Raw genomic sequence first — 12,499 nt, forward strand, 5'->3', positions numbered from 1 at the left:
TAGAAAAAGAAATCCCAGAGGGTGCTAAAACATCAAAGGTAATTGTCCATAATAAAGTCCAATTAAAAATTGCAGGTATCCAAATGCTTCCAACCGTATTTCTCCCGGACTTGATTAAAATCCCAGCCTGGGGCGGATATTCTGATATTTTAGGAACAGATGCTTGATTGTGCTTAGCCGGGTATTTTTCCTAAAAGATACCCTCTCACCAAAAAAAATGTAGACACCCAAAGACCTTCGATTATTAAAATTTCTTTGATGTTTATTTATAACATCCAACATAAAATGTATAATGTGTGTTGATTTTTACATTATAAATGAGGTGTTTTTTGGAACAACCAAGTTACATCGAGACAGATGGAAACATGAGTGCCACAACCACCCCAGGATGTGAGCTCAGTGGTGGGGACTCCCCAATGCATATCACCTTTTCTAAAACCCTACACGTTTCGTCCTTTTGACAGGACTTATTCAGGGGTACATAGATCTTAAAAAAATAAATAAATCCCTGACGAATCCACCTGGCAGACCAACAGTGGCGGGCATAGGTTCACTAACCTACAATTTATCAGAGTACGTGGATGTTTTCTTGAAGAAGTATGTGACAACATTACCATCCTATTTGAAAGATACAACATCAATACTCAATATACTTGGAGCAGTGGAGTGGAAGGACACATATTTATGGGCGACAGTGGATGTTCAATCCCTGTACACATGCATTGAACATTCTAAAGGCATAGCTGCATGCAGGGAATACTTGAACAACGATCAAACCCTTACTTCCATCCACCGAGATTTTATTTGTGATCTTATGCTTTTTATCCTCAGCCATAATTATTTTAAGTTTCTTAACCAGTTTTACCTACAATGCTGCGGCACAGCTATGGGGACGATTTTTGCCCCAAGCTTTGCCAATCTATTCATGGGATGTTGGGAAAAGACGCATGTTTACGGTTCTAAAGCTTTTAAGGAGAATGTGGTACTCTACAGACGATACATCAACGACATTTTAATAATTTGGAATGGCACGGTTGAATATTTTAATGAGTTTTTAAATATGCTGGGAAACAATATCTGAACTTGACCTTTACCTCATACACCAATGACAAATTGGTCGAATATCTGGACTTGATTTTAACTGGTGAAAATGGAGGCATTACCACTAAGAACTATATCAAAGAGGTGGATATGAACAGTTATTTGCACTATCGAAGTAACCACCTCCAGAAGTGGAAGGATAACATTCCGGCATCACAGTTCTTGAGGATAAAGAGGAATTGTACGAATCCAAAGGACTGTGATGACCAACTAAAGGTCTACAGCAAGAGGTTCCAGGATAAAGAATACCCGGGGCCCATTCTGAAGAAAGCCCTAGAAAAAACAAGGAATGTGAACATAGAAGACCTCCTGAAGTACAAACCAAGAGACGCCAAGAAAGATTCAGCTGCCTTCATTACCACCTACAATCAACACAAGAAGACCATCAGGAATTCGCTCAGGAACCACTGGAACATTCTTCTCATGGACCCAGTACTCAAAGACATCCTACCGTCTGAACCAGTTATCATCTTCAAGAAATCTAGAAACCTGAAGGACCATCTTGCACCCAGCCTATTGAAGAAGAAGTCCACCAAGAGCACCCAAATGCCTAAGTGTGTGGGTTCTTTTAAGTGTGGGAAATGTAATGTATGCAAATACCTACATCCGAATCGGAAATCCTTTAGCGACATGGAGGACAAGAAACAATACACCATAAAGGAATTCATGAACTGTAATACCGTGTCCGTGATCTACTTACTGGAATGCTCTTGCAAAAAGAAGTACGTGGGCAAGACCAAAAGACCATTAAATATGAGGATCCAGGAACACATAAGGAATATCAAGAATAAGGTGGAGAGCCATACTGTTTCTAGACATTTCACATCACAGCATAACTCCAACCCTGAGGATCTCACATTCAAGGCGATCGAGCATGTGTGTCTGGGAGAGAGAGGAGGTGACCTCGCGAACAAACTCTCGAGAAGGGAGATGTACTGGATATTCCAGTTACAGACCTTGCAACGTACGGGTCTGAACGAGAGCTATGAGATTGCACCCTTCCTATGAGGTGCTGTATCCTAGAATACTCCCTCTTCCTTTGTTGCCACATTTTGTCTTCTGCACATTCCTTCCCCCCTTGGGTGTCCATGTCACACTATATTAAAGTACTTGACTCATCAGGGCTCGTGTGTTAATTTGCGATCGGGTTCCTGGCGATAAGATGTTTACCTTTCGTGTACAGTCAAACCACACTGGTACGCCCAATCTCGTCCGATCTTGGAAGCTAAGCAGTGTCTGGGCCTGATCAGTACCAGGGAGGGGGACTGCTTGGGAAGATCAGGTACTGTAATGACAAATAACGTCGAGCTAACCAGTGACCTATCCAATACCACATGATAATAACCAGGTTGACACCATCTACGACTCACCTTATAAATTATAACACTTTGAATTCTCTGAGCTTATATCTTATCACCTTCCCAGCATCACCCACGTATTGTTTATATATACTGTTTGCTTGGTTCTTCTTCCCACCTTCTCTGTTTTCCTCACCACCTTCGGGTTGTAATTTTACAACCATTTCTCTTCCTTTATTTCTAATCAGTGGCACTTGAAAATCCTCTTATCACCTATGTATGGTTTTTAAATAGGATGTCTCTTTCCATACACATTGCTAACGCTATGTGTCTGTCACTTTAATGTTTATCATTTTGGGCTAGCATTATTCCCTCCTATAATAGTTATTAGTTTCCAGCATGGTTTATCTGCAACAAAGAAACCAGTACATAGCTTTTACCATACCTTCTCTGTTTGTTTCTATTTTACATGGATCCGTCGTCATGGACACCGATGAATCACGATTCTGGGTCTCCAAAGACTCCTTAAAGATGGCCACCGCTTTTCCTTTATCCCCTATGGAGATTCCCACCAACAACATGGCCGCCGCAGCACTTAATAAGAGGGACATACACAGCATAGAGACCTGGAGATAGACTGTTACTAACTGGAGAGGCTGCGGGCACATGCGCAGTGAACGAGCAGCGCCGCCGGCGCATGCGCACTAACAAAACCGGAAGTGGGGCGGAAGTACCGGAGACACGTGACGCGTCACCTCCGTCACTGGAAGTGTGGCGGAAGTGCCGCAATTCAGTACATTTTTACAGTTTTGGACATTCCTATCGTTATTTGAGCCTTACAAACCACTTGTTTTTATGTGTACATCCCTATGGTGTCCTCCCTTGCCTTAGGTTATGTCTCAACTAAGTGTCCTTGAATTTCTTTATGTTATATTTTTTCATTACATCACATGATCAATTATGACATCACCAACCCTGAGCCAGTCCACCAGGGGTATAAATAGGCATGTTATCTAATTTTGTCCTTACCCTTTGAAGAAGTCAGTTGTGACGAAACGCATTGGGCTCCCTGTAGTGACTCCCTTGCCTATTTTTAAAAGATAAGTCAGAATTCCTTACCTTTTACAAAGACCTTTTATGTTTATATATTGTTATCAATATTTTGAAGTACGTTTTATGTTGTGATCCGCTTTTATGTGATATTAAAGCTCGTTTGTATTATTATATATTTTTTGGCTTTTAAATCTAATTTTAGCTATTGCATTTTAAACAACACAAGTCGCCGGTACCCTTATCCCCCCATTTTTTACTTTTCCCAGCAGTACTGTACCAGTATTGCACTCTTAAGGGTTGGCAGACACCTTTTAACAAGGTTACGTGTGTTTTTTAGCAATTTTACTTTTCATGTTTTACTGAGAACCCACCTCACAAGTGGCGCTGTATCATTCCTTTCTACACACATATATATATATATATATATATATATATATATAAAGAAGAAACCCTTATCACGCGCTTCAACAAGCAGCACCTCACGGTGGAACCCCTGTTAGTGGGAACGAGGAAGAATGTAGAAAAAGAAATCCCAGAGGGTGCTAAAACATCAAAGGTAATTGTCCATAATAAAGTCCAATTAAAAATTGCAGGTATCCAAATGCTTCCAACCGTATTTCTCCCGGACTTGATTAAAATCCCAGCCTGGGGCGGATATTCTGATATTTTAGGAACAGATGCTTGATTGTGCTTAGCCGGGTATTTTTCCTAAAAGATACCCTCTCACCAAAAAAAATGTAGACACCCAAAGACCTTCGATTAATAAAATTTCTTTGATGTTTATTTATAACATCCAACATAAAATGTATAATGTGTGTTGATTTTTACATTATAAACGAGGTGTTTTTTGGAACAACCAAGTTACATCGAGACAGATGGAAACATGAGTGCCACAACCACCCCAGGATGTGAGCTCAGTGGTGGGGACTCCCCAATGCATATCACCTTTTCTAAAACCCTACACGTTTCGTCCTTTTGACAGGACTTATTCAGGGGTACATAGATCTTAAAAAATTTTTTTAAAAACAGGGTGTCATACAACTATATGTCTGGTGAGAGACATTTCTAGAGGATTTTATACGGCACATACCTAAAATGTATAGTATGGTGGATACTTACAATTTCCACCTGCCTAACAGAGTACCAGTAGGCAAAGGATAACGTGGCCTAAAAACAGGAGAAATACGTCTATCATAGAATGTTAATTCCATTCTTAAACATGGAAAAAACTAATTACAGTCCTAGTACAGACCAATGATGGTGTAGAAGATAACTTCACTGGCTGATTGGGTTGATATGATAAAATCTAAATAAAATTTGATAAGTCACAAAACTATTAGTGATATTTTCAAATCCTTCATTTTTTTTACAGAGAAGATTTTTCCTATATACACACCGCAATGATGTAGTTATTTTTACAAAGGGAGGAATAATAGTTTCTGTTTGAAAACCACTGGTCACACACCTCAAGGGATCAGGAGGTACCTATATAACAATTACTCACATTACACACATATGTATATGAGAGTGTAATCAACGATATACATAAGCAATTTTACCTCGCCAAACATTGTTACCATGAGCAAAAAAACTAAAAAAATACAATAAGAAACAACCTTCAGAACAATAGGGACCTGATTCAAGAATCTCCAAAAGAGTACATACTTACATATAGCTGTGTGTACCAGGAGTGATCCTGACACTTCAGTATCTGCAGAGCAAGTGACAGCATACTGCCCTTGCCAGGTGTTTATAGTGCAAGGATTATGACATAATTTCCTATCCATTAAATGAGGGTGATCATACAAATAAAGATATTACTTAGTCATTTCTATCCTCATAATGAGAACAGCCTTCTCTTAAGGTAGCTGGCCATGCAGTGTTTATTATTAGTTAAATCCCCAATCTCAATTGGGCCCGTAATACATGTGGGGTCTCCGTTAATACCCACCTACCGGAACACTAATCAGGTGGAACGCATATCTGCGTTCCACCAACACCTGTGTAGTCTTCAATAGATGGGGCATAAATCCACGCTCCCATGAGCGGGAATTCCGGGTTGGGCTGCGTTCCACTTGATGCTAACTATGTCCAGGCACTTCTTGTTATTACTTCCGGACAGCGCCTCAATGGAACACATTCCGCGCTCCGCCGGACACTTATGAGATTCAACACTATTTTAAATCTTATAGATACTATAATACCAATAACAATTACAATACCCTGACATCCACATTGGTATATGTTTACAAGTGTATTTTAGTGCAATGGAAGAATTTCCACTATATTAGTTTATTACACAGTGCATATAAAAAGTAATTATGATATATATATATATATATATATATATATATCTATATTATTTAATTAAAGAGTGTTTGTAAAAATTAATTGATATATATAGTATTTATAGTAAAAAAAAATTGTGCTTATAAAAACATAGTGCATATATAAAAATATATATAATGCATGGTTAAATGAAGTTCTTTCACACAACCATGCATTCCAATATTTTATATTTATAATTCATTTATGTGTTTTGTGAATTAATAGTGTGGATGAATTACTATGATGTCAACCTCTTCCCTCATGTGCTTACCCTTTTCTTACTTTAATAATCTTCAGCTGCACCAGATCCAGCAGTCTTCTGCTACCTGATACTTATTCCAGTGTCATCTGCTGATGTAGCTATGTTTATTTACCCTGTACTTGTCCTATATTGTCGTCAACTGTAAGTTGCTGCTTTCCTGTTTGATTATTTGTTTATGTACTCTGTAATTGGGTGCTGCGGAACCCTTGTGGCGCCATATAAATAAAGGATAATAATAATAATAATAAATAGAGAGTTATATAATTTATCTGTTTCAAACTGAAGCCAAAAGATCATCAAATCATTCTATATGATTAAGATTACATCTGTATTGCCCATCAAATAATTACTAATCACAACTCTAAGTGTGTTAAAAATATTAACTATGTTATATCCCATATAGGTTTGTAGTTACTAATTATCAAAGAGATTCCAGAATCGTCCCTATTGTTTAAAAAAACAGGGTACACTCAACATTACTTCTTTTTTAATTACAATCTCTTAAGCACAGTTTAAACATGTTGACAGCCGTAGCAAAAATAGGATAGTTCACGAAATTAAAGGAATGATACTATGTCAATTCCCTCATTTAATCCTCCTGGATATAAGGTATTCAGGGTATATATCCAGAATGACTCTCGTCTAGAAAGGAATAGTTCTCTATTACCACCCCTCACATTGGTTTTTACATGTTCCAGGATCGTGAATGTTAGATCTTTTACTTCAGATCCATGAAACTCTGAAAAGTGGCTCGCGGTAGACTATGGGGTATATGTAATTTCGGACGAATTGCCCCTTTTTTTCGTCCGTTTTAAAATTCGCCTGTACTCGACAGCAGCAGCCCTGCCGCCGGGACCATGAATTCACCATATGCAATACAAAACGCATTCGACACTCCCCTTGGCGGATAACGGACCAATCGGCGAGTAGTGGGCGTCCTGAATTCAACTTCCCGCCGTTTGCAGCCCTTTATTAGGGCTTGTTTGCTGCGTGCTCAGCAGCCATTTTGTGAACCTGCAGAGAGGTGTGAGGAGGTGCAGAGCTAGCAAATTGGTTGTTTGCTGTGGTATCGTATGGACACCCAGCAGGCTTTAATCCAGGACAGACAGGAGGATACCTGTTTCCCCGGAGGAGAGTCGTTTTTGGAGCTATTTCTACATTTTTAGGTAAGTACCCAGGGCCGGCGCTTCCATTAGGCAGCTTTAGGCAGCTGCCTATGGGCGGGTGACCTGGAGGGGCGGCCCGCAGCCGGCCCCTGGCATCAGAAGTACTAGTCACGGGCACTAAAGAATAAGGAGGAGGCGGTCCGGCTGCGGCTGGAGAAGAGTAGGCGCAGCACAAGTACTCCACTACTTCGCTCCTTTGGACACGGGGATGTGATCTACCCTACGGATCTCCTCCCCCTGCTACTAGTGGCCAGGTGCCCGTCCTCCCCCTGCAGATGATGTCCTCCCTCCCCGCCCCGTTCCTCAGTCCCCCCCTCCCTTTTGCAGTCTGCACAGCCATAGGCATAGGCGTGCGCACGGGGGGGGGGGGGAGGAGGTGAGGGGTGCCTGTTGCGTACAGGCACCCTCTAACATCCGGCATCCCCTTCAAACATGCCCCGCCCCCCCGCGCCGCACTCGGTGACGGTGGTCAGTGCCGCAGCTCTAAACCTCCCTACTTCCCAGTAATCTTGGGACCCTCCCACCTCCAGCAGCCACCCTGGCACAGTTCCTCGACTCACCCAGCTGCATCACAATGGGGCTGCATGCATGGACACTGGAGCTCGGATCCTCCTGCTGCCGGCCTCCTCTTCGGGCTGTGTCTGGATCCACGGGAATGAGCTACTCTGCACCTGAGGTTGACTGGACATGCGGCGGTGAGTGACTGGAGAGCCCTGTGCCCTTCTGCCCCCCCCCCCTCCCCTGTGTGTGTGGCCCCCCTCTTCCCCTCACATTGGTGTGTGGCCCCCTGTGCCTCCCTGCAACTGTGTGTGTGGCACCTTGTGCCCCCACCCCTGTTTTTCCCTGCCCCTGTGTGTGTGTGACACACTGTGCCCCCCTCCCCCATGTATGGCGCACTGTACACCCTCTGCCCCTGTGTGTGTGTGACACCCTGTCCCGCCACCCCCCATGTGTGATTCACTGTGCACCCCCTGCATCCCTGTGTGTATGGCGCCCTGTGCACCCTACCCCCCCCCCTTCTTGTGGGACACACTGTGCGCCCTTTGCCTCTGTGTGTGTCGCCCTGTACCGACCGCAGGGGTGTGTTTTTGATATGTGGTAGGGGTTAAATTGGCAATTTGTTTTTTTTCTGCCCTTCTCTCCCTACTCATGTCCTATGTCCTTGTCTCCTGGTCGTCATCCATTGTTTCCTCTGTCCCCTGGTCACAACCAATCACAGTCCTTCACCCAACACCCTTTGCCTCCATAGTCAGGGCCCATCAGCCCAAAGCCTCTGCCTCGCAGTCGCAGCCCGACAGCCGTGATCAGGAATGTGCTCATCTCCGTCCCTCGGTCACAGCCCATCGCCCAGGGACCTCTTCCTCACGGTCTCAGCCTTTACCCACATCCCTCATGCCCCTGCTCACGGGCTCTCGCCTGGCACAGTCTGCCACCCGCTCACACCATCTGTCCACTGGTTGCAGCCAGTTGCCCCATGCATCTGCCCACAGGTCGCAGTCCATTGCCCCATGACCTCAGTCTCCTGGTCGCAGTCCACCAACCTGTTGCCACATTGCCTCTGAAAGTTATAGATGTATTTCGATGTGGATCTGGCATTTTGGGTGTGGTTTGTGTGAATCTGTTTTTTTGTTTGTGAATTTTCAGTGGATCTGGATTTTTTTTCTGTGTATTTTTCTGGATCTAGAGTCTCTGTGTATTTTTTTGTGGATCTGGCTTTATGTGTTTTTGGCGGATCTGACTTTGGTTTGGTCTATTGTGTGGATCTGCATCAAGGATATCGCTTTTTTCAACCTGTCTTTGAGGGCCATTCCGACCTGTTCGCACGCAGCGGTTTATCGCTGCGGTGCGAAAGGGTGCGGAATGCGCATGCGCGGCGGCTGCTGTGCGCGATGTTGCCCTGCGACAGAGGTCGCCGGGTTACGTCGCATCTGAAGAAGAAAGCAGTTGCAGGACGGACCGCAAACAAGATTGACAGGACGGAGGCATGCCAGGGCGGATCCGGACCATTTGGAGCCGTTTTTGGGGAGTGGTGAGTGTAACGCAGGCGTGTCCAGCAGAACGGAGGGCGGAGGAGTGACGTCAAAGCCGAGCCCATCATAGCTGGATCCATCGCACAGGTATGTCCAGGCCTAGTCTGGTTTTGCTTGACTTTTTTTTTGTCGATTAGCAGGGCTGCACAAGCGATCGCAGCCCTGCTAAGCTAAAATACACTCCCCCATAGGCGTGGGCTATTGATCGCAGCAGCAGCAAAAAGTTGCTGGCTGCGATCAGCTCGGAATGACCACCTTTATGTGGATGAGACATTTTTGGTGTATTTTTATGTAAAACTGGATTTTTTTTAGTTGTATTTGTATATAGATCTAGTTTGATTCAATGTGATTTGTGTGAATCTGTCACTTTCAATATATTTTTATGTGGATCTGACTTTTTATGGGGGTTTTTTTCGTGAATCTGGCATTTTTCAATGTATTATGTGAATTATTTTTTTTCCGTGTATCTTTATGTGGATCTGGCTTTTTCAATTTGCTTATGGGTCTGTCATGTTCAATGTATTTTTGTTTGGATCTGGCTTTTTTAAATGAGAGACGGAATTTTGCATACTCCACCATTCAGTCCGGGTTTGGGGATGGCCATGCATGAGCACAGGTGATTTAGTACCTCCCTTTTATTTAACTATCTGGACTCAAGCATGGGTTTCCTGGGGACCTAGACTGTAATGGCGGAGTATGGGGGGCTGTGATGGGATCCGTGGTGGCGATGTCATCAGTTCATAATTCATCTCTTCCAGTTGCTGCCTGCCCGTAGATTGCTTCCTTGTATCTCAGCTGTAGATTGTAAGCTTGCAAACAGTGTTTCCCTACCTCTCTGTTATTACACAGTTTTGTTTTATTAGTGTTGTTTCCAATTGTAAAGCGCAACGGATTTTGCTGCGCTATGTAAGAAACTGTTAATAGATAAAATAATATTGTGTACTGAGAATTGTGGTGCTATTTGTTACCTGTGCTCTGGTTTTATTTTTTTAGTTTCCGTAATGTTAAAAACTGTGAACCCTGTATTGTTCTGGGGTGTGCCGTATGTACGGTGCTGCAAAACACTTGTAACACCTTATAAAGAATATATAATAATGATATGGGGGAAGGGGGGGGGGGGGGCCAGCAGGTTAAAGTTTTGCCTAGGGTGTCGAGAAACCTTGCACCGGCCCTGTAAGTACCACATGTGGGTCTGGTGTTGCATGTATGCGTTTGTGTAGTGGGGGTTGCCATGAGGTGTACATGGGGTGTTTGGGGTATGTCTTTGGGGTGTTTGGGGTATGTATATATATGTGTGCAGGTATGTGCATAGCTCCTGCTTGTATTGCTGCATTTTTTGGGGGAGTTTTGTGTTTTGGGGTAGTTTTTCACGTTTTTTTTTCCTTAAAATTACTTTTTGGGTCATGCTTTTGCATTGGTATACCTCCAGCATGTGCAGGGATGTTTTTTGTCTTGTTTGGGCTGATTTTAGTGCGTGTCGGTATTAATGTGGTCGACATGTGATGTCGTTTGTTTGCTAAAACAGGTTTTTTACCTCCTATTTTAGCACTGGTGTACCTCCAGAATGTGCAGGGATGCTTTTTGGCTAGTTTGGGGTGATTTGGAGCAAGTTTGTGTCAGCCATGCGGTCGACATGTCGTGTCGTTTGTTTGCCAAACATGTTTTTTCCCTCCTATTTTAGCACTGGTGTACCTCCAGCATGTGCAGGGATGCTTTTTGTCTTGTTTGGGCTGATTTTAGTGTGTGTCGGTATCAATGTGGTCGACATGTGATGTCGTTAGTTTGATAAAACAGGTTTTTTACCTCCTATTTTAGCACTGGTGTACCTCCAGAGTGTGCAGGGATGCTTTTGGCTTGTTTGGGGTGAATTGGAGCAAGTTTGTGTCAGTCAAGCGGTCGAAATGTCGTGTCGTTTGTTTGCCAAACATGTTTTTTCCCTCCTATTTTAGCACTGGTGTACCTCCAGCATGTGCAGGGATGCTTTTTGTCTTGTTTGGGCTGATTTTAGTGTGTGTCGGTATCAATGTGGTCGACATGTGATGTCGTTGGTTTGATAAAACAGGTTTTTTTACCTACTATTTTAGCACTGGTGTACCTCCAGAGTGTGCAGGGATGCTTTTGGCTTGTTTGGGGTGAATTGGAGCAAGTTTGTGTCAGTCATGCGGTCGACATGTCGTGTCGTTTGTTTGCCAAACATGTTTTTTCCCTCCTATTTTAGCACTGGTGTACCTCCAGCATGTGCAGGGATGCTTTTTGTCTTGTTTGGGCTGATTTTAGAGTGTGTCGGTATCAATGTGGTCGACATGTGATGTCGTTTGTTTGATAAAACAGGTTTTTTTACCTCCTATTTTAGCACTAGTGTACCTCCAGAGTGTGCAGGGATGCTTTTTGGCTTGTTTGGGGTGAATTGGAGCAAGTTTGTGTCAGTCATGCGGTCGACATGTCGTGTCGTTTGTTTGCCAAACATGTTTTTTCCCTCCTATTTTAGCACTGGTGTACCTCCAGCATGTGCAGGGATGCTTTTTGACTTGTTTGGGGTGACTGTGTCAGCCATTTTGTTTGTGTCAGCCATTTTGTTTGTGTCAGCCATTTTGTGTTAGCACTGGTTGACCTCCAGTATGTGCAGGGATGCTTGTACGGGGGTTTTGGCTTATTTTGCTTTTTTTTTTTTCTATTCTTTTTTTTTTAATTATTATTTTGTGTGTGTTTGGTCCTGCCTGAGAACTGGGGTCCCAGCAGCATGACGTGTGGTTGCATGTAATTTTGTAATGTGTGTTAAATTTGTAAACATATATTTTTTTTTCTTTTTACAACAGAGATGTCCAGGGATAAGCGGGCCCGATCCCCCCCTTCCCCCCACCCCTCAGAAGATCTTTCCCTGCATAGCAACGAAGAGTGGGAGCCGACCCAGGAGGAGGATACGACCGACCAGGCATGCAGTGACCAGCCGCGGTCGTCAAGGGACCAAATGGAGAAGTCAAAGAAAAAGCCTAGACAGGTGAATACTGACAACACCTGCAGACACAATAGCATCCAACTTGACACACCCTAGTTTGCGCACTGCCATGAAGACCTACAGGTATCTTTGCGCACTGCCAGGGATACTGACATTCACAGGTACATACCGATCTTAGTAAATGCATGTTTTTTTTGTTTGTTTTTATCCCTAAAGGCAAGAAGTCAGCCAGAGGAGCAGTCGGAGGAGGAAGCCTTTGGTGAAGATGCAGGACCGAAGAAGCCGCGTGGACCCAGATACACTGA

At 43.5% G+C, this 12,499-nt stretch overlaps 1 pseudogene; it reads left to right on the plus strand.

Moving 5' to 3' along the window:
- The first annotated feature begins 2,276 nt into the window (after nucleotides 1-2,276).
- LOC134946212 (5S ribosomal RNA) lies at nucleotides 2,277-2,395 on the plus strand (annotated as a pseudogene).
- Nucleotides 2,396-12,499: the final 10,104 nt, after the last annotated feature.

The sequence above is a fragment of the Pseudophryne corroboree genome, chromosome 7, assembly GCF_028390025.1.
Source record: "Pseudophryne corroboree isolate aPseCor3 chromosome 7, aPseCor3.hap2, whole genome shotgun sequence".
Lineage (NCBI taxonomy): Eukaryota > Metazoa > Chordata > Amphibia > Anura > Myobatrachidae > Pseudophryne > Pseudophryne corroboree.